Here is a 19,334-nt window from a genome sequence, read left to right as displayed (position 1 = left end):
AACATTTAAGTTCTGTAATCAAAAGAACCTTTCCAAGTTGAATATCAAATTAAGGTGTAAGCTTTGTAATCTGACACAGTTGAGCAGTAATAATTGCCAGAAAGCATGCATGGATGTGCCTCTGCGCTGAAAAAAACGCGTGCCGCTCAAAACTGCCTTCCAACTGCACCTAAATTGAGTGAGGACGAGCTTAGAGTTCATGGACGACAGCGCTTCAGCTTTATGGCGACGATGTTTTGCATCAGCCTGAGGCATCAGCAGCTGCTCATAGGTTTGTTTTGTTCACAGTTGTCTCCTTGGCCGCAAGTGCGTAGATGCCGACTTCTGCGCACAGTCTTATAGCTACTCTAGTTACATGCAAGGTTCCCACGTCACTGGGGCACGGTGTGCTGGCACCAGCTGCAGATCTTCTACTCCCGACAAGAAGGCTACCGGAGCACATCTTAGCTCTGACTACAGAGCAGCGTCAAACGTTCTTTTTTTTTCTATACAATCTGCTAAATTACAAAGAAATATGCTTAGATGCATACACTAAAACACCAACCTATGCGAAGTGAGGTGGCTCATGGAAAGAGGTGACGCTAGACCAAATAGCGAAGTTCATTAGACAAAATTTTCCAGTGCATGTCAAAAGCTCAAATGCGATTTTCTACGCTTCACATTTTTTTTGCCAACTTGACCAGCCATACGGAACTTTTCATCATGTTCTTCTGAAGTAATTTTATTTAATTTTATACCCTTGAACTCCTAAGAAACAGGACTGTGGAGCTATGCTACTTTTTTGAGGCTAAGAGGGACATATGAAATGTTATGAACAATAATATGAGCTAATTAAGTTTCGAAATTGTGGAACATCAATGCAGATGAGAATTTTTATGTGATGATGTATCTCAGTGACAATAAATAGCATAGTTCCACATGGCAAGACTTTGGCTACAGCTGCATCCTAAACAGAACTTAAAAATATTAAAAGAACGTGCCTTAATGACCCGTAAGAAACTACACAATTAGACTTCACTTATGCTCTCACAATTTGATAACTAGTTGGCGTACATTAAAGGTAATTATATTTTTGAAAATACGAGGAATAAATATATATACACACCTAATTTCGTAACAGTATCTCCAATAATAAAAATTTTCATTTGAAGACCAGCGTCTCCCTTCTAGTCACCTGCTGAACTAGAAAAGAAGAGACCGTATTCTGCAAACTCTGCAGGAGATAAAATCGCATGGCGACACTGAATTGTTCCCGCCTTTGTACCATCACAAACTAAAACATTTCTGTTTGCTTTCCTGTCAAAGACGCAGATCCCACACATATTTCTCCGAAAATTTGAATTTCGTTCAAATTCATCGTGTTTATATTAAAATTTTATGGGCTTAAAACAGTGTTTCGTTCGCCTACTTTTGGCGCCTAAAACCCAGTTCCATGGTGCCTATGAATCCGACCTCCGATACTGAAATATGAAAGTTCAATTACAATCTACACATTAATTCTGCTCCAGTTTAACTATCTTCAATGAAATGGAGACATGCTGTTGTCATATGTAGAAGCAGTACAGTCAAACCCGGACATATCGAACTTGCAAAAAAAAAAAAAAATGCCTGTCAGCTCTATATAGGGCATAATTCGATATAAGCCTGCTAAAGGAGCTGATGTCATAAATACGTATAAGGTTCCTAAAAGCACTTTAGTGACGAAACTAGTTAAGCTCCACTTGGAATAGTCGTCCACTTATTTTCCGTTTCAGCAACTTCCCTGCCTGCAACAGGATGCATTATTCAACATGGTGTAAAGAGTAGGAGCAGACAAGGCCACAATCTTCCAAATTGGCGTAGAAGCACCAGACCAGTGCGAGAGCACCTATCACTTCTGAGGATGTGGGCAAAACATCGTCGTTATTTGAACAATTTTGTGAACGCACCTATCCCCATCGATAGTATGTTTTCAATGTTTACAACTTGTATATTTGCCCTGTTCCGAACGCTTCTGGACCCCTTGCGCTATCTAACGCGTAAAAGAATAAGTATTTTATCAGTTTCGCTTTTGTGTTTCTCTTTTTTTTCACCGTGTGGTCATTGTAAAGCGCCTTTCCACGAACGCGAGTGAGCATGCATAGTTTCAATCATGGCGTCAACTTCGTGTGTGACCGCTTCACGAAAACGACGAATTTCGGAGGATTCTCGTGCATCTGGGCTGGAATATTCGAATGATGACAACAGAACAGGCTCGGAAGACGACATCGACACTTTTGATTTAAGCGCGGACAACAAGAGTTCGTCAAACGCCCCGGAACATCAGCTGCTGTCCACCGGTGAGTTTAGCTTTGCGCTTGGGCCGCGTTATTGCCGGCCTGCGTCGGTGTAAGTTGACATGATGTGTTCTGAAGGTTAGGGGTTTTATCTGCAGGGCGACCACTTTCTTCGGGAGAGACTACATGCCGGCGGTAGCGCAAGGAGTGCAGTTTCGTGCGCGGAGGCAGCCAGGAGTGAACCTTGGAGCCGCATTACGTAGTGCCGCGTGGCGCTTCATGAGCGCTGTCGACTTTTTGTTTTTTACTCTTCAAGTTATTGGGGAGTTATGCAAAAGCACAAATAAAAATGCTTGGACGCATGTTTTTCAGAAGCCAGCGTACAGTGAAAGAGACTGCTCTTGAAGGTCCCACAGTCCATCTTGATGCTCGTACATGAAACGCTCCTCAGGGCTGACGGCACCAGCCAAAAAAAAAAAAAATATATCAGGAACTGTAAATTATGCTATGAACAAAGAAAAGGTGAACAGAAAAATGTTTGCTGTAAAACATGCGTAGCAAACCTGTGTTTTATCGCATCACGAAACGAAGCTGCTTCGCACAGTGGCATGAAAGACACTACGTGTAATGTCATTTTATGTACACACATGCTTTTGTATTTACAGTGCTTATATTTACAGGATAATTGTGTGTGCTCCTTGCGCTTAAGATGTATATTTCCATTTCTTTTTATGCTTAGCCTGTTCAGAGCAGTGTTGATGGTTGTATGAAATTTTTTTGGTCATGTTTACAGTGTTTTTCGTTTGATAATTTTTTAATACTATTGTTAACTCCCAGCTGTACAATCTGACACCATATACAGTAACATCAGTAACTTTGGATGCCATAAAAAAATAAGGTGTCCTAAACTACCCAAGAACGGCCAAATTTCTCGCAGTCACGAAAGTGTTATTCATTGTGCCTGCTTTCTCTTGTGCTTTGTACGAGGAAAACAATGTGGTATTCGTTCACTATCTTACTCATGGTCGGGACAGCATCTGCACTCATGTTGACCGTTGATACGTCAACAGCTTTCGAAAATTTCTACACCTCGCTCCAAACTTCGGCAACACCAGCAATGTCTTCATTGCACTCATCAGAATTTTCAGAGTCATCAGCGGGCATATGGAATCTGGCATGTCTGAAGCACTTTCAGGTGGTTTCAATTGTAACATCTGCCCAGGATTCACTCACCATACAAATGGCACAAAGCCAATCAATCTTGAGCTCCCAGCCGACACCGAGGTTTAGCAACAGTCTCTCTACCAGGCACTTCTGATAGCCGGCTTTCACCGAGCATATTACGCCTTTATCTAAGGGTTGCAGAACTGAAGCAGTATTTAGAGGCAAAAAGCTCAGCTCAATGCTACTGAAACTCGCAATGCCGTGGTGCGAGGAACAATTGTCCACAAGCACACTTTGCGACCTTCACTTATGAAATCATCGTTCCACGGTGACAGCCACTTGCGGAGAAGCTCCCCAGTCATCCACGTCTTTGTGTTTGACCAGAAGGTCACTGGAAGTGACAGTGCATTCCAAAGGCACCGCGGTGACTTGCCTTTGTTTATAACTACAGTTAAGCCTGCTTATAACAAACCTCCATATAACTAAGTTTTTCGATTTCCCACCGTTGCTTCATAGAAGCACATGTATTTGCGACATCTATGTAACAAAGTAACGGCAGGAGACAGCCTTGATATAAAGAATTTGCCCCACAGACAATCTAGAAATTTCGCTCTGCATTTTGATATGAGCATGCATCCTTCGCCGCCGCGGCGCCCACGGCGCACTAGGCGAGAGAGCGCAAGGCGGGCAGGCGGCATTTCCCCCCACGAGCCGACGTTGCCGCCGTTCTCGCCGCCGCGGGCTCATGGACAGGTGTGCTCCCTCCGTTCACTCCAGCAAACAAACAAAAAAATCTGCTTTTGCACATTGGCAGTGCCACACTTATAGTTAGTATCACATAGTGGGGCTGCGCTGCATATGGAAGGGGGCGCTTTACCAAATAGTTTTCTGCGATACCCGTGGCTGTGTCGCTCGCTCTTCATTTTCGACGCCGTGCGCGCGTGCATAGTTTCACTGCGCACACATGGTGTGCCCCCGCCCGATGATGTTCAGCTTTGCTTTTGTTTATTATGATAGAAATTATATAGACAGTCTCGGCTGATTTTTTGCCGTCGCCGCTGCCATTAATCGCATATGTATACGTATCTGTATATATAAAAGCTCAAAAAAAAAAAAGCCGCCCGCGCTCAGCGTTCAGCTCGCCGCGATGCTCCGACGTACACTTATCTCCCACGCGTACTTCACCCTGCGAATGGGGGGTGGAAGGAGGGTAAGATGCTTGCACACCCGCGTTTAAATTTCGGTGGGGAGAATCACGCTCCGTCAACTTTGACCGAAACAATTGCGTGTATTTGCCGGGCGCACAAAGATCACTGCACTCCTTGGACAGGCACCGTTTGTGAAAAGAGTGCGTTTTTTACACTCAGCGAAGTATAACAACTGGGGCCCTTGTTAGTTTGCACTCAAACCTGTACCTGTGATTATGTTTCGTACCTCGTTTTTTTGTTTAAACAGCGTGTCAAGTGTCGAGTGGTAAACGTTGTTCACTCTCGTCCTCGTGCGTCATTTGTGCATGAGCAGCGCGCTGCACGTTTTAATCTGCTTGCTGTTCTCAGTGTTACATTCCAAGTTGTTGCTATCGCATTCAATGCGAAAGCAAGAAATTGCAGCGAAACTGCAACTTTTTAAAATTTCGGACAACCATATAGTCACCACCGAGGGGAGGTCAGGCAAGGTGCTGATGGAAACTCTCTGAGACCATGGCGACGACAGATCTTCAGGAGCGCGACTCTTCACACCCTTCTGCCTTGTGCTGCGAGTTCGCAGGCTGGTAGCTTTGGCGATCAGTTCTGGCAACAAGACGTGCGCATTGAATGCAATGAAATGACCGCGATAGCAAGAAATAGCAATCTTATAAGAACTAAGGCTGGCAGCCAGTATTACGGTTCTGATATCCCGGAACTTCTGCAAAACGCTGATGTGAGCAAACATCCCCACTCCAGGGAGAAGTGCTCTTTAAAAAAAGTGCCTTTGCATTGAAACCGCACTGATACTCGCCGAGATCGCAACCGCCCTTAAAATCAAAGTTTATTATTGCTACTCGAGCGATCTCCCCCTCCCTCCAAGTGTTGTTTCACGTTCGATCAAGATGGGTGGTTTACTTTCTGTTTGAGCATTCGACGGCAGTTCTAACACGCAGGAGATGTTATTCTATGCACTTTCCAGGCAAAAGAGATGGGCCGATTCATTTGAACTCTGCTTCAGCAGAGCTCGCTCGCTTTTACCCACTCGTGAAAGTTACGATACGTGGGGGCATGTTATCAATTTGGACTTGTTACGGAACATGGCGGCGATGGCAAAAGCCCGCTGAGAGTGTCCATATAATTGATAATAACGTAAATTTTTTACTGTAAACTAAGTGTTTCGGGTTAGCTCTGCCATAAGCCCCCCCCCCCCCCCCCTCCTGTTCAATTTGCGCATTTACTTTCCGAATTTCGGTACCAAACCTGCATGTAGAAAAATCCTCTTTATAATGAATTTTTCTGGAAATTTATCGATTTAGTTATATCCAGGTTGAACTGTAGGTGCCGAATATTTTTGATCTGTCAAAATTGATTTCCAACAGCACGGATACATGGGCTTTGTTCCCTCTGTTGCCGTGAGATCGATCACCCTGACACGCAAGTGTTTTATTTGGTAGCTTTTGCCAAAACAAAGCGGTTTTATCGGCGTTGAACATTTGCCGAGGTCCATACACTGCTGTAGTGTTGGGCCAGTTTTCTTGCATCCATTTCTTTACATTGTCAGAAGTCCACAGCTCGGCTTTCTCCAGTAACCACTTTGCCGGCAATCTCGTGCCTTTCTTTGAACCGTTTTAGCCAATCGGAGCCACCTTAAAACCCTCCCTGCCAAGGAGAAAAGCCATGTCCTATACTTTTTGCTCGATCATGGAGCCAGACACGGGGAAGTCGCACAACGGAACGTTTACGAACCACTTCTACCTGACTGCCTCGACGTCTCCCTACACTGCCGTGCATACACATTGGGTGTCACGAGCACCAAGTCTTTTGTCCACTTTACCCCTAATCTTCGCCTCCTTATTCTTCAAGATTCTGCAGAGAGTGCTCGTCAGAATCTTGTATGGTGTCGTGACGTTCCACTTCTTTTCACCAAGTCCGACACTATTTATAATTTCGAGATTCACAGCGAAATGCTACCATATACACTCGTGTAAAGGCCACCCTCTTGTGAGAGCCGCACCCCTACTTTGGAGAGGAAAATTTCTTTAAAAAAATTTAAAGTCCCGCCATAGAGGTCCAGTTAGTTCAATAGCAGCCATACGGCGCTGCCTGTTTTTCCACTTCCGCCGCTGTGCTGGTGACGCACTTCCAGATGATGGACGAGGCGGCGGCATTTTTATTTTGTGTGGCACATCGTTAGCATCGAGTCAATACGTTTTCGTCGAATCGGTGTCTTTGAGCCAGTGCAAGTGAAGAACGATCGGCCAGCATTTGAGGTCGTTCACTGCAGGATTTAAACTGCAAGTGATTGAATATGTCGAGGAGCGCGGCAAGCATGAAGCTGGACGCAAGTACAAAGTAGATGAGAAGTGTGTGCGTTATTGGATGAAGCAGAAAGATGCCCTCACTGCTACCAACCGGAACTGAAAATCCTTTCGCGGGAAGAACTGCAAATATCCAGAACTGGAAGGCGAACTACTAAAATACAGTGGACTCCCATTAAGTAACTCAGTTAACCGGAAAAGCCGTATAAACAAAACTATCTAGACACACTTGGTTAGTCTCCTATATATTTAATGATAAAAATTTTCAGGTAGTCTGAACATTTTTTCGCTTACATTGGTTAAATGAAACTAAAACAGGCAAAATACATGAATGGCGGAAGTAGCCATGGCAGTAGAGCAACAATGAAACAAATGGCAAAACTAGCTTGGCCAAGCCAATCTAGTGACTGCACATGTCCGTGCACGCCGAGCAGCAATCGACGTCTTGTCGTGAACTTCAAGACAGCCTTGAGGAACCTAATGCTGAAGTTCAAGATGAGGACTTCTGCTCAATTGGTGATGAGATGGTGTGTGATCCCGAGCTCATTTATGTGGCTGACAGTGCAGCAAGAGATGCTATCATCCTGTTGCAGTGCTACCTTGAACTCAATGGTGGCACAGAGTTCCTGCCCAGCCTTTCAGCAGTTCACTCCTACTATGTGAGAAAGTGCTTGAGCAAGGCCAAGCAAACTGTTATCACCTCCTCTTTCCCAAGTCAGCAATATTAGCATTATTTTCCTTTCTGATCAACTATACTAGTATCAAAATGTTTTTTTCAGTCGGCTACAGTTGGTGCTCTTGAAATAAAGCCATATTTCATTCATTTTGTGGGTTTTGCTTAAGGGGGGACGTGCCTTTGAGAATGAACTTTCTTGTTTATGGTCGAATGATGACTAAAATTGGCACAGACACTAAGAATGGCCTCACCGTGCATCCATAAAAATTTCGAGGTGATAGCACAAATACCTAATGAGAAACAAATTATCTTTTAATTGAACCTCGTGGAGGGGCTGGAGGATTTATAATATGACAAAAACAGTTGGTAATTACTGTATGCACCGCCAAATGTATGTTGAAGGGGGCTGCGTTCTCAAAATAATTTTTTTGCAACACTAAAACTTGTAGTTAATGTTTTCTCCAGGGACACTGCAATGAGCAAGCACACTTGCACTATAAACAAAACCCTATAGAAAAAATTTTAAGGAGTAAAATGAAAAACTAAGATCGCAGCCCCCTGAAGCACAGTTCAAGAAGTGTTACAAAATAAACGGAATCAAAATCTGTGTAGTGGTTGCCCAAATATCTGCTCCACGAGGTCAGCATAATGCCAAAAAAAAAACAGAATTGAAAAAACTGTGTTTAAAGTTTCAACTTCTCTTCAAGTCTCTAAAACACCTAAAAATATGATCTCAGGTTTGTCTCGTGATATTTGGTCTTCTCAGGCATTTGGTCTCTGACCAGTGTGCCTTGGTTGGTTTTTTTTTGCCCCCATAACCTCCTTTTCATGATTTACCAAGAACAAGTATGGATTTCAAACCAAGTTCTTTGTATGAAGGAGTGGTGTGATAGGCACGACAGAGAAGATTGTAATTGAATAAGACCATATACTTAATTATTATACATATTTCTTGTGCTTAAGTTACAATTAGCATAATTAAGTACTTGATTATAAATAATCACTGAATAATTCTTTATTTGGAGAGAGGTTTATTGCATCAGAAAAATTTATCACACCATGACGGCCTACGCCTTCTTTCCAAATAACAAAGTTATGGGCAGAAGACTGATGGCAGAGAATTTTTTAGCAGTATATTTAATGATGCGAAACCAGCATATGAAAATTCGTGCCTCTGATTCATACAAGCTCTTTTGCCACTCTATCTGTGAAACGCATCATCATACGGCCAGTCGCGGAAACGCTAATCTACGAGGCTTTCATTGCCTCAGAACATTCGTAGACGTTCGTGGCGATACCAAGCACGGCTCCAAGCACGTTTAATCGCATCTCAAAAGCTTATTGACAGCACTCCATATGACCGTGGAGTGCGCGGTTGCGTGGACAGTGTAGCCGGCGCGTAATGCCCTTGCCGGCAACGTTCAGCAACGATGCGGGAAATGTGTAACTACGATGACAAAAAACAAAACAAAACGGCGCACACTGCGCTTGGCATTGCATTTTCGAGTGACGGCGCGCAAAACTGCTAGCCGCTGTTTTGAGCAATCCTTCACAGTAAGGGGGGGGCGGGAGGGGTGACGAGCTTGATTGTGTGGTCCGCTGCCGATGCATAAAAGGCTTGTACCTGGTTCAGAGGAGCTAACAAGTGATGTGCATCATTGCTTGCGAAGAAGCACGAAGAAGCCCCGCCATCGCAAAGCTATCATTTTTCAAAAATCTGTTTTATTGTGAATTTCATAAAAAGTCTTGCTACCTAGGTAGGTGAAACGAATTTTCCCGAGGCACTTCTGCGTGGTTTTCAGCGTAGATATTTCGGAATCGGATAGAAAAAGGGTTCCAGAAACTGCAAACTTGATGTTTCAAAAATCGATTTTTTTTTACATTTTTTCGCGATCCAAAACCCGCGTCCACCCTTAAGGGGGGACGCGGCTTTGGGATCGCGTGAAATGGCAAAAAAATTGATTTTTTGAAACTCAAGTTTTCAAATTCTGGGACCCTTTTCCTAACTGGTTCCAAAATATCTACACTGAAAACCGCGCAGATGTGCTTCGGAAAATTCGTTTCACCCACCTAGGTAGCAAAACTTTTTCTGGAAATGGCGAGAAAATGGCGATTTTCAAAAAATTATAGCTTCGAGATGCTTGGGCCGGGAGCCGGCTTGTTGGGCTCATCAGAGAGAGCATTTCTCCCTGTTTAACTGTCCTGCCTTAGCTGGCTCCTCCCTTTAACAACAAGCGAGCAAAAAGCAAATGTTTGAAGGTCGTTTTGAGGCCCTTGATTGGCCGTGGCCGCCATGTTGCCTCAGCTCGCCTCGCCATTGGCCAATTGCTCGCTCCGGGAGATCGTCGTCTGCTGCTTGTGCGTCGCGAGGACATGGCTCTCAAAAATCGCCACTTCGTGACGTGTTCACGGCTTGATAATCACTTAAGATATAACTATGCTTTGGTTACGAGCAGTAAGCGGATGCGCGATCAGGTTACTACGAGCAGGAGCGCAGTCTACGAGCGCCGCGCGTCATCGGAGTTGTCTTTAGCCCTAACTTCGCTGACAGCGAGACTGCAAGCAGGAACGACGCGCTAGCACATTCGCGGCGACGTGCTTCTTTGCAAGCAACGAAGCTAAAAGCAGCGGCACGATCTGATTACTACGAGTGGCCGCACCGAATGCACAATCAGATTACTATGAGCGGACGCGCGGTGGTCTACGAGTGTGGCGCGTCATCGGAGTCGGCTTTAGGCCTAATACCGCTGACAGCGAAACTGCGGGCAGAAAAGACGCGCAAGCGCACTCTTGGCGACGTGCTTCTTCGCAAGGAATGTACCACATCACTCACTAGCTCCTCTGAATCACGTACGGGCATTTTACGCATCGGCAGCGGACAACACAGTCAAGCTCGTCACCCCCCCCCCCCCCCTCACTGCCAAGCATTGCTCAGAACAGCGGCTAGCAGTGCAGTTTCGCGCGTCCTCATTCGAAAGTGCGATGCCAAGTGCAGTGCGTGCCGATTTTTTGTCTTCGTAGTGTCACATTTCGCGCATCAACTCGGCTAGTGCATCACGTGCCGGCTGCACTGTCCACGCGGCCGCGCACCCCAGGGTCATATGGAGTGCTGTCAATAAGCTTTTGTGATGCGATTCAGACGTGCTTGGAGGCGTGCTTGATATCGCCATGAATGTCTATGAATGTTACGAGGTTAATGAATTGCTGTAGATTAGAGTTTCCACGACCGGCTGTATGATGATGCGTTTCACAGCTAGAGAGGCGAAAGAGCATGTATGAATCAGGGGCACGAATTTTTATATGCCCGTTCCGTGTCATTAATTATAGTGCTAGAAATTCCCGTGCCACCAGTCTTCTGCCCATAACTTTGTTATTTAGAAAGGAGGCATAGGCCGTCATGGTGTGATCCATTTTTTTGATTCAATAAACCTCTTTGCAAATCAAGAAAAGTTCAGTGAATATTTGTAATCAAGCACTTAATTATACTAATTACAACTTCAGCACAAAAAAGTATGTGTAATAATTTCAGTATATGATTTTATTCAATTACAATCTTTTCCGTCATACCTATCACACCACTCCTTCATACAAAGAACTTGGTTTGAAATCCATACTTGTTCTTTGTAAATCATGAAAAGGAGTAAATCGTGAAAAAAAGTCAAATATCACAAGACAAACCTGAGATCACAATATTTAGGTGTCTTAGAGACGTAAAGAAAAGTTGAAACTTTAAACGCAGCTTTGTCAATACTGTTTTTTTTTTACATTATGCTCAGCCCCTTCACATAGTTCAATGAAGAAATAATTTGTTTCTCGCAAAGTATTTGTGGTATCGCTTCAAAATTTTTATGAAAGCACTGTGAGGTCATTCCCAGTGTTGGTGCCAATTTTCATCAATATCGAACGAGAAACAAAAAAGTTCATTGGAAAAAGCCTGTCGAAAACTTCGACAGGCTTTTTCTCACAAGTGTGTTTCGGACATTGTGCATTGCTCGTGGAAAGAGTAGCACGGGAATGATTGGACCGATTTTGATTGTTTTTTTTTTCCTGTATCCCTGAAGACTGCCCTTGGGTACAGCAATCTTAAATTTCTGTTTTATGGCCCTGTTATTTTTCTAGACGATGATTTGTCCGTGCCACTGTTTCTGACAATGTGTGTCGGCAGCCATGATGATCTCTAGAAAATAAAGAGAACTTATTAAAAAATTCTGAGAGTGTCATACCCTGTAGCTTTCTTTTGAGTAAAGATCAACACCATTCGCAGCTTCCTGGCATGTTTTGTTGCAGCGCTAGGCTTTCCACGAGCAGACCATGTAATTGGATCATGCAGCATTATGTAACTTGAGAACTACTGAAGCTATCATGATGAAACTGCATATTTCCCTATTCGAGACACTTATGAGTATGCATGCCAAATTTCATTGCTGTAGGTCAACCAATAAAAAAGTTTTTTTTTCAATGCTACCTTCCCCCTTAATCCTTCTCTGCAGCTCTATAAATGGAGTGCTTTCCAGGTTTCAGGCTGAGCGATGCACAATACTCTCGATAAGAATGGAGAGTGCCAGAGTTGTACTTGCAGATGGCCTCATTCACAGCTGTTTCGGCGGCAACCAATGAAGTATTTTGTTCTTTAGCAAGAATACACCAAATTACTGAATGGAGACACTCAGCTGCGTTTTGGGTTTTCTTGCCTTGGCAACGACTTAGCAACTGAGGGTCAGAAAGGCATTGGTAGACTGGCAGCAAAGCAGCTGCAACATGTGCTGCCAGTTTATACTTGTGCAGTGGTGGAGCCTTGCCTTCAGCTTCTGCAGCACGGTACTTGCACCAGCTCAGTGGTCCAGGTGGACACAATTCATGGTACGGCTCTTCATCTCTCGAGGTGATGTGATGAAACGTCTTCATTATGGCTTTTTGCATGTCATCAACTTCAGTGTTCTCACAGATGGCCATCCCATAATAATTTGTTAGTCGTTTAATCAGTTCTTGAGTCAGGCCGCTCTTTCCTCCAATGGGTTGATTTTTCTTACTTCTTGCTACAAGTGTTCGCAGAGCTGAACATATCCTCTTTTTTACATGATTTATGCAATCTTCTTTTGCCAATGAAATGAAGCCGTATGTTCTTTCTTCAGAAAGAGCCAAGAAAGTACGACTGTCGCCTACACAAACAATGGATGTGTACCGGGGTTCATTCTTGTCTAGCGACCTTCTGAACAAAATTAGTGCAGCCTTGACCTCCATTCGGCCTGAATTTGCGTTGGTGTTTGTTTGACAAACATGGGCCTCTTTCTAATCCTTATATCCCTCATCATTTTCTTTTGGCCCAAGTGTGCAGCCATGGCATGTGTTGGAGATACGACACAGTCAAGCACCAAACCAGTGTAAAACTCGATAACTGTGCCTACACCGTTATGAGATGCATGACCACGTGTCATCCATGTCCCATCATACACTACTGCGACATTTTTTGTAAATGTCTGCTTCATTTGGCTGTAAACAGAGCGCACAGCTGTCACAAAATCTGCAAAACACTCGTTGCAGCCATTTCATCGGCGAATTTGAACTTTGATTTCAAATGTTTTTGAAACGTTTTGTGGTGTAGGCCTCTATGCGACACGTTCATTATAGACCAGAAGTCATTTAGACCAGCTATACCTTTGCCAGTGGTCTTGATGGCTTGCATAGCACGCATATTCACATCAAAAGCCTTGCCCCCCTCCATTCTTGATGATCACCACTCGATGGACACAATGCTACAGCTATTGCAGTTCAATACCATTCGTGCTGCCAACCCATGCCTTGTCCCCAAATGAAGACTGAGTTTACACTGAAAGCATTTTGGGCTCAAAACATCTTTATAAAAGGCATTTATTGCTGCTAGCTGTGCAAGCAAAAACTCTTCTGCCAGTTCCACATAAGTGCATTGCTCATTCTCCCCAAGAAGCTTCATTTTTCGCTCAGTTGCCGGAACGGACTTGAGCGAGACTTTCACTGCCTTTGCGCGCTCACGAGAGGCTTGTGGCGATATGTAACGAGGCTCCAAGCGAGCATGAATTGTACTGGCAGTTACTGATGGCATTTCATCCTTGTGCGATGAGTGCGGCTGCTGGTCCGAGAAGTCGTCGACCGATGATTGCGGCCGCGGGTCCGAGAATTTGCGAGCGACGAGCACGGCAGCGGGTCCGAGAAGTCGTCGAGCGACGATCGCGGCCGCGGGTCCGAAAAATCGTCGACCAAAAAGCTTGGAGCAAACGGCAATGTGTCAGCAACACGTTGAGCAGCAGAGGCAGCACTGGAAGCTGTCGATGTTTTCTTTTTCATGTTTGGAGATTTGCGCTTACAACTTCCAAATTGATGTAGTGTTCCGTATTTTATATAACATCGTGGCCAATCCATGACCGCTGGCAAGAATCTACGGCGAAACCGTGCCGCCCATGACCGAAATATTTGCTCAGCATTTCAATGACAAGCTTGACGGCGTGAAAAGTAGACAGCGGGAGCAGAGTCCTTCAATGCTTTACTGGTCACGAAACTTCGGCGCTAGTTTCATATAGGGTCCGCGGGCGTCACTACTGGCGCCACCGTCGCACTGAGGGGATCCAGCCGCCGCGCGTGCGGCATATTTGCCAGCTTTTGGCATGAAAACGCTCGCTGCTTCTGGTCTCTGCGCGCTGGGTTTCTTTTTTTCTTTTCGTAGTTGTTAGCGATGAATCGCCCGATTATTGTGTATTCCACCTGCCTCCAATGGGGTTTTATTTTTTCGAATAAGTCGCCGCAGAACTCGGCCACGAACGGCAACTGCTTTCGCGTCTTTGGGCGCAAGCGCTGCACCGTGTTTAGCGTTTTTAAATTATCTTTTCTTTGTTTCCTTCAAGAAAACTTTGTAACCACAATACATGCGGTAGCTCCGTAGCTGCGGACTGCTGCGGGCCTATCAATAATGCAAAGAAAAAAAAAACTGAAAAGAAGCAGGTACGCGTCCTTCAGAGTAGGCTTTTAATGAATCTGTTGAGTGCTCTGGAATGCGCTGAGCACCCAGATACCCCAGTAATATTCTCTTTTCGATGAGGTGGTACAGTAACATTTAAAAGCGCTGCATAAATGGAAAGGATCAAAACACGAAATGATGTATGTTGCACTGTGTGTCTTTCCTCGAACCCGCTTTTCAATCCTTGCAAAAAAGGAAGCGCAAACTTTTATCACATGCTACAAAAATAAATTTCAATATTATGAAGGGAGACAAAAGAGCGTGGTGCAGCGTACAAAAATTTATTGTTTGCGCTTTGATGTGTAGCACACGGACGAAACAGAATATTGCCACGCAACAAAAACAAACGTAAAGTTCTACTGAATGAAGTTTATTAAAGCGAACTCATGCTCTGCAAAAGACTAGAAGGAAACGCAAACGTCAAAAAAAGCAGTCCACAGCGTGGCCTGCACAGAAGACATCGATAAAGTGAGTCACGCGGCATTTGCTATGCATGAATTGCTCTCGGGACGTCATTAATTTTCGATCCATGAAAATAGGGTCGAGAATATTTGCGAGCAAACAAGAAATCAAGTCAGTGACAAGGTCTGGCACGCCGAGTCCGAAGTGCGCGTTGGCCTCTCGCCGACAAGATCTGTGGGCAGTGCAAGATCTGCAAAACAATTTCAAAAATCGTTTCAAATAGCGCATTTTCAGCTCACACACTTCTTCGAAATTTCACCGATATAATCACTGCACGGGCAAGAAAGTTAAAACAACATTGGACGTAAACTCACCTTCATCACACGACGCGGCACCCGATGTGCCTTGTTTGTCGTGAACTTCTGTTTCACGGGCACATGAGGACGACTCACGACGTCTCTTCGCTGGGGACCTTCTTGTCAGGGTTCGTGACTGCTGCTTCGGCTTCGTCAAATACGGTGGCAAGCCGTCAAACTTCCTTGGAATGGCACAAGGCTTCAGAAGGGGCTTGTCGCGCGGAAGTGACACTTTTTCGCCATTCACCACAAATTCATCTGCGCGGATGATGTCATTGTCATCGAAATGCTTCTCGCACACTCTCACATACTTAGAGTCGAAGCAAAAGTCACCCGTTTCTTGCCTTGGAATTAAGCGCTTCCATTTCTCGCGCAGCACGCCGTCGCTGGGTAAACAGAACAAGGAAACTTTTTCTGTTCTGCCCTTGTACCCGGAACGACATCCCGTGAGACAACACGTGTTCCGCATCGTCGCCGCACTAACGCCGCATCAAAACAGCATGATATGCACGTTTCCCACAAAAGCAAACAACTCGCAGCGTCGTTCGAGCCAGCGCCACGCCGCCCGACCAACCCGACGAATCCCCTCAGTGAGATGGTGGCGCCACCGCGCGGCAACCCAACGCATCATATGAAGCTCTCCCATTGAGTTACGGAGCAGTTTCGTGACCAGTAAAATTGAAGGACTCTGGCGGGAGGCATGTGTGAGAGAATTTGCGTTGTTGCCTAGGCCAACTGTTCAGGAGATGCTCCTGTGTTTGTGTTACATGGCGCGCGCAGCCAATCAGGCTTCAGCGTGGGACCTTCGGGACTTTGCTTTCTATGCGTTTCTTTTTATCTGCAGACGGTGGCTGACGCGGGAAACTTAAAGCCGGAGGAACGCTCTCTCAGATGAGACAAAGATGGCGGCTCTCGGTTGCGCCGTTGCCATGTTGCCGTGGCTTGAAAAACACGCTTTTTTCATGACTTCCACAATTTTATGCGCTGCATTAGGTGACAAAACAATTTTTTTAAGCACTTTGCGGTTTTTGAGAATGATATTTTGGAATCTGAGAAATAACAGGTTACGGAAATTGAAAATCGGATTTTCGAAAAATCGCTTCTTTGGCCATTATTCCCACTACGAAAGCCCCAACCCCCCTTAAGGGGGCAGACTGGTCTTAGACATTTTTTGTTTATTTCTTCAGCGATCTTGATCAAACTGCACAGGATTGTGCAGTCTTTTCTTCTGATTTCAAATATTTAATTAGTTTTCCTGTAACTCATCTTTTTCCTGAGATAACATAAGTTCAGCCCCTATTGTTTAAAGCCACCATAGAAGAAAGAGTGCTTAATAAAACTGATATTTAAGATATGCCAACATAGACTGATGGCTATATATTGAAAGTATGCAAGAGTTTTTTGTATTTGGGCCTTTATTGGCTATTTTACAGCAAAATGAACTATTTACTTTCGCGCCGGCGTGAACGTGACATCGTCAACACCGCCTCCTCTAGACTCTTAGGTCGCCAGGATGGCTCTTTTTCGGTGGGGGCAAATTGTAAAGAAGAAAACGCATCGTTGGCAAGTAGCATCGCCACCACTTGGGTAGGGGGTTCTGGGCTCCTCTCGCTCGCCTCGTGCTGATCGTCGCCGGCATTTGCCGGAACGTTGCTCTGTCCTGATAGTGTTTTTATCGTAGAGTCACTGTCGCAAAAAATGCCAATAAACCACTTTTCAGCAGCAACATTGTCATCTGCTCATTCTAGCCACTGATGATGATAGCCTCCGCCGTCTGGCGCCATCTCCTAAGCATAGAGCATTTTTATTGCACCAAGATTCAATCCAATCCAAACCAAAGTGGCAAGTGCGCGTTGCGGCATGATTTGTATGTAGCGTCTGTAATCTTGTTACGTTATGGGGCGATACGGAATCTACACGGCTGCTTACAAGTTGAAAGTGCTAGATCATGCACTAAACAACAGCAACAAGGCTGTCGGTAGACCCTTCGAAGTAGACAAGCTTTGTGTTCGCTATTGGTGATGGCAGCTAAAAGCCACCAAGACGTGTTCGGCCTTCCGTGTGCTTAAGACTGGGTTTGATGGTAAGCTTTATTTCTCCAGAAAGCAACTGCGGATGATTGGCCATCAGCCCAATACTGACGTCCTTCGCTTACCTTTTGCGGACTGATGTTGAGCGATGAACGCTACCGCTACGCCCGCAACGCCCACAAGCATTGGGTACGGTATTCTCATTCTCGACTATTTGCTTGCGCCTTTTGTGTCTCAAATAAATCTTGCCTTGTGTTGAACCTGTGTTTTTATTGTTCAGGTAAGTCTTAATTGGTACTTCTCATAGCTTGCTGTTCGTTGCTGGCTTGAGAATCCCGACCTGCGGCCACTTCGTTTCCTTTTTCACTCTGTACATTTTCGTGGAAAATTTTCTCCATGTAATTCTCCCACCCCCCAACTTTGCATCAGTTTTCCTCCAAAAAAAAGTGCGAGGATTATGCGGGTAAATACGGTACATGCATTGCTTTTCTTTCCCATTAGCTTAAGGGGGCAAACTGCTCTAACACATTTTTTGTTTATTTCTTCAGTGATCTTGATCAAACTGCACAGGATTATGCAGTTTTAGGGGCGAAGCTCCTTAAGGCGTGGGTCTGTCCATCCTCGGCGTATGTATGTAGCCACCTCTAGTTTGTTATAGAATCCGTTCGCTGTTGGCCCACGCTCCAAGTTGCCTGATGGATAAGGCCACCTCTAGTTTGTCATAAAATCCGTTCGCTGTTGGCACGCGCTGTGATGAATAAGGCCACAGAGCGGCCAGTGCGCAAGGCGGTGGCAACGCGTGCTCGCAGACAGAATCCCGATGTGCGAGCCTGCGAGGCAAAAGCGCTCCGTGAAGCTGTGCAACGCCGCCGGATCCTGCCGTGGAGAGTGGGAGGTTGAAGTGTGTCGAGAGCGGGAGGCCGAAGCGTGTCGTCTGGCTGCGCGACGCTGCCGCCAAGATCCTAGCGTTTGAGAACGAGAGGCCCAAGCGTCACGGCAACGGCGCGAGGACCCTGCTGTACGTGAAGCGGCACGGCTGCGGCGCGAAGAGGATCTCCAAAACGTCAGTGAACGGGAAGCGGCGAGAAAGCACGCGTATCGGCAGGCAGACCCAGATGCAGTGAGAGCTCGTGAGGCGTCTGCAAAACGCATCACGCGAGCTCATCCCCAAGGTGCCGACGCGCGGTTTAAGCGAAAATTTCTAGACGTTATGTTCGAACACAGTTGCAGTGTGTGCGACAGATTGTGGTTCTCAAACAGTCTAGTCACAATATCTTCCATCAAGAACGACTAGGCTCGCGCCACTGCCATCGCCGTGTTGCAGCGCGAGTATATATATACACACACAGTGTTTCTTACGTCTTTTTTGATGATGTAGTGGGTGAACTTTCGCTGAAGAGTTACGGTTTTACCGATGATTTCCTCTCAGGAGCTTCGCCCACTCGTCATCATTCACCCCATGGATATGCTGTGAATTTTTTGTGCTGACTTCAAATATTTAATTGGTTTTCCTGTAACTCATCTTGTTTCTGAGATAACTGAAGTTCACCCCCTATTGTTTAAGGCCGCCATAGAAAAAAAACTTGCTTGATTAAAAGTAATATTTAAGATAAGCCAACATAGACTAATGACTATAGAGTGAAAGTATGCAAGAGTTTTTTGATTTTAGGCCTTTCTTGATTACTTTACAGCAAAATCTACTATTCGCTTTTAAAAGCAGTTGTAATTGTGTTACTGTTTTGATGAGTATATAATTGAGAAGGCTTGTGCTGTAAATTCTGCTCCCATACTTGCATTCTACACACATACAGGTTTCCATTGCAAAAAAAATTATTGTTGTACCTGCCCTAGCTGTAGAGATACTGAGGCCTCAAAATTGGACAGTTGTAAATTAACTTTTTCGATAACAATAGAAACAACCTGAAAACACACAGCTTCTTCAAAAAGCAACAGTCATG

General features: G+C 45.0%; 1 protein-coding gene across 2 annotated transcripts in view; it reads right to left on the bottom strand.

Moving 5' to 3' along the window:
• The window catches only part of Hip14 (palmitoyltransferase Hip14), a 297,274-nt gene that overhangs the window by 227,277 nt on the left and 50,663 nt on the right, over positions 1-19,334 (bottom strand). The gene's annotated exons all lie outside the window — the stretch shown is intronic.

The sequence above is a fragment of the Rhipicephalus microplus genome, chromosome 2 (genome assembly GCF_043290135.1).
Source record: "Rhipicephalus microplus isolate Deutch F79 chromosome 2, USDA_Rmic, whole genome shotgun sequence".
Classification (NCBI taxonomy): Eukaryota; Metazoa; Arthropoda; class Arachnida; order Ixodida; family Ixodidae; genus Rhipicephalus; species Rhipicephalus microplus.
Note: the sequence above shows the minus strand (reverse complement) of the source record. Positions and strands in the feature narration are given on the sequence as shown.